The sequence below is a fragment of the Terrapene carolina genome, unplaced genomic scaffold (assembly GCF_002925995.2).
Source record: "Terrapene carolina triunguis isolate 2854851 unplaced genomic scaffold, T_m_triunguis-2.0 Scaffold944, whole genome shotgun sequence".
Taxonomy (NCBI): domain Eukaryota; kingdom Metazoa; phylum Chordata; order Testudines; family Emydidae; genus Terrapene; species Terrapene triunguis.
The window spans coordinates 697,757-701,653 of NW_020665295.1; positions in this window are offsets into that span (position 1 = coordinate 697,757).

Sequence of the window (3,897 nt, forward strand, 5' to 3'; positions counted from 1 at the left end):
AAGATGAGGCCTTATGTAAGGCCCCCTGGTGGTTATATAAGATGAGGTAAACAAGGCCTTATGTAAGGAGCAATTGAACCAATTGGTGTGGGGCTATACATGTGATAAACACATGATTCTCCTTCTTGTCCAATCGGTAGATGTGTAATTATAGCCTAATTGTGTTATGTAATGTTAAGAAAGACTATAAAAGAAAGCTTGTAATAAACAGAGTTCAGTTCTGCTTGCAACCACATTGGTCGTGTGCTTTATCCCCTCCCCATCAGTTCCCCACACCCATGCTGGAGCTCTGGGCATAACTAACAGTATGAACCAAAGGCTACGAACCAAAGTAGGCCTTGACAGAATAGTAACACACTGGGTATTGGCTAACCAAGTGAGCTCATTCCTGACCTGAGAGGATGGTACAGAGACACACAGAGTTCTCAAGTAACTCTGTAATTACAGGCTTAAGAGATGGCACAGAAACACACCAACCGTTCCTAAGGATGAAGAGGGGATGACAAGATAATCATAGAATATCAGGGTTGGAAGGGACCTCAGGAGGTCATCTAGTCCAACCCCCTGCTCAAAGCAGGACCAATTCCCAACTAAATCATCCCAGCCAGGTCTTTGTCAAGCCTGACCTTAAAAACCTCTAAGGAAGGAGATTCCACCACCTCCCTAGGTAACCCATTCCAGTGCTTCACCACCCTCCTAGTGTTTTTTAAGCCAATCTCATGATTTGGGTGGCCTGACTTCTTAGTTTTGAACACTGGGGGTGGCAAAGCTAAAGAAAAGCCAGCTGAGAGGGAGGAAAGGAGATGGTTTATCATTTTCATGAACCTGCAGCAGAAGACTCCGATCAGAAAGAAGATGATCCTTTTTCCCCATGACACAATTCATTTTCTTAATTATCTGAAAGTTGAAAGCTGCCCGAGTCGCTATGGAAAGGTGTCAGGGAGCTCAAAGCCCTGCAGAAAAGGGCTTCTCTGGATAGTTAAACACACTCACAACGGTTCAAAGAGCTTGAACTAGCAACACAAAACAAAGGTACAAGAGGGAAAGACCAATTCCCAAATCCACCAGTGTCAGCAGTATGATCCAGAGACATTGCTCAGGTTCTGATTGTACCAGCAGCAGGGCCTATGTTGCTCATTTGAAAGCTCACAGCACAGCCAGGTTTTCCAGGGTTTGGTTCTCAGTTAGGCTCCTAAATGCCGTGCCTAGATTTTCCAAAGCACCCAGGACCCAGTAGCTGTCAATCAATGTTCTCAAATGAGAATTTTTATCAGCTGCTGGGTGCTGGCACTTACAGAAACCTAGCCGTCAGTCTAGAATTCCTGCCAAACATCAGCTCAAACCCAGACACCAAAGCAATGTAATTGCTTCATGCAGTGACTGCTTTCCAGGGAGCCAAATACTGGCATGATGTTCTCTTGCATCCACATGGCTGCACTCTCTGGAGGAGGCTAACAAACAGTTTCACCAAGCCATAGCTTGTGACTAATACTTTTTGCTTGACATCTATATTTCATCACATCCCTACAAACCGGCATGACATTGAACAGACCTGCAAATTCAAAGGTGACCCTGATGCTGTTGTTAGTTCTCATGATTTCACAGTGTATCTCATAATATTCACTGTTTTTCTTAAAGCCTCATTCCTGAGGTGCTGGGATTACGTGAGAATCTTGGGTTTTGTTGAAATGCGTATGTTTCTAGCCCTCCTGGTTGTGAAGAACACCTGGGAAACCTGACCTCCAAAAGGTCAAACACCAGAAGTCAAATAAAAGCAAACAAAATGCATAATTAATAAAACACCTCATGAATTCTTGAGTTAATCTTGGGATTTTGTGGGAGCTGCCTCGTGATTTTTGTACACTTTGGGTTGGCAATGGAATCTCTAAACAGAGCTGAGAGGACTTGGGAGTTGAGTTGTCCATATAAAGAGTCAGGGGGTAGGAATATGGAGTTTGGGTTTTTTTTCCAATTTTATTCAGAAGAAACTTTTTTCCAAAAGGAAAACAAGTAGCATTTGCCCTAAGAATATTCTAGTGTCCTACAGCACTTCTGGTCACTGTGCATGGTCTATCTGTGGCCCCAGAGAAGGTCTCTCACTTTCTTACTGCACGCCCCCTACAGTTGCTTCTGATTTCAGGAGGGTCTTTGATGTGGCTGGGCTGTGACGAGCACTGCATTTCAGCAATGGAGCATTAATGACATCTGTCCCGCTGCAGAGTGATCGCTGCGTATGTCGGCGTCTCTTCTCCCTGGGGCGGTGGATGCTTTAAGATAAAACACAGTAATGTTACTTTTCTACTAAGCCAGCTTAAAACTAGAGAAATGAAGCCAGAAAATGTCCATCTGACAGCACTGCTTTATGTACGTCAGGAGCAGTTCTAAGGGACATCTAGGCTGGGAAACAACATCGGCCTCACTTCCTACATTAACCTATCTGAGGCATGCAGCTCAGATTTCCCCCTCCCCAGCCTTGGACTGGCCCTTTTTTTGCCCCCCAATTGGAAAGAGCTTTTGGACAGAGTGCTGACTGGAAAGAGGCTTGGAGCTGGGATCAAAGAAAATGTTTTTAGTAAATAAATGGGGTTGGATCTATGAACATACCTGTCTCTGTCATCACTTGCACCTCTCAATCTTACTATGCACAAGACCTAGATTATTGGCTAACTGCTTGGGTCCAAGGAGAACTGTAGCGGAGTGATGAATCACCAGCACGGTGCCTCCTGCTGGGCATCTTGGGAATTAGCTCTTCCAGCCCAGAGAGCCCTCTGGAGGCCGGTGTCTCACCTGCTGCTGGCCCCCGTGACCCTCCCAGACCCCGGTACCCTTTTCCCAGGGGTTCTGCCCACTGCAGCACACCCTCACTCTGGGTCTCCCCACCCAGGGGAACCTCCAACCCCCTATCCCGACCTCACCTCACCTCAGTGAGGACTGCCAGTCATCATCTAGTCCCCACTCCCTGGGTCAGACTGCAGTCTGTAAACCACTCATCATCGGCAAGAGGGGTTCGACCAGCTCTCTCTGCCTATCTCTGGGCTGGCCCTCTGCAGCCCCAGTACCTGTTGTGGGCCCTTAACTAGACCTGCAGCCTGGAGTTTTGCTAGGCTGGAGCTCCCCAGCTCCCTCTGCCCTTCCTCAGCACTGCTCCACCTCAGGTACCCTGCTCAGCTCCTAGGCAGCCAGGTCCTTCTCTCTCAAAAGGCTAAAGAGAGTGTTTCCTGAGTGCCTGGCTCACAGCCCTTTTATAGGGCCAGCTGTGGCCTGATGGGGCGTGGCCTCAGCTGACCCTTTTATAGGGCCAGCTGTGGCCTGATGGGGCGTGGCCTCAGCTGTGGCTGCTTTCCCAATCAGCCTTTCCCCAGCCACAGCCCTCTCCAGGGCTGCTTTTAACCCCTCCGCGCAGGAGCGGAGTGACTACCACGCTTCAAGAACCAATATGTATAATATTGGGAGGATTAAACCAGCTTCGGAATTCACATGAGTCACAGAAATCTCTGCAAGTAGTACTCTGTCCTACAGTCAATTACTACAAGCTCTAAGGGATAAATCAGCATTTGTTAGTATAGGATCATAGAAGACTAGGGTTGGAAGGGACCTCAGGACGTTATCCAGTCTAACCCCCTGCTCAAAGCAGGACCAATCCCCAATGAAATCATCCCAGCCAGGGCTTTGTCAAGCCTGACCTTAAAAACCTCTAAGGATGGAGAGGCCACCATCTCCCTAGGTCACCCATTCCAGTGCTTCACCACCCTCCTAGTGAAATAGTGTTTCCTAATATCCAACCTAGACCTCCCCCACTGCAACTTGAGACCATTACTTCTTGTTCTGTCATCTGCCACCACTGAGAACAGCCGAGCTCCATCCTCTTTGGAACCCCCCTTCTGGTAGTTGAAGGCT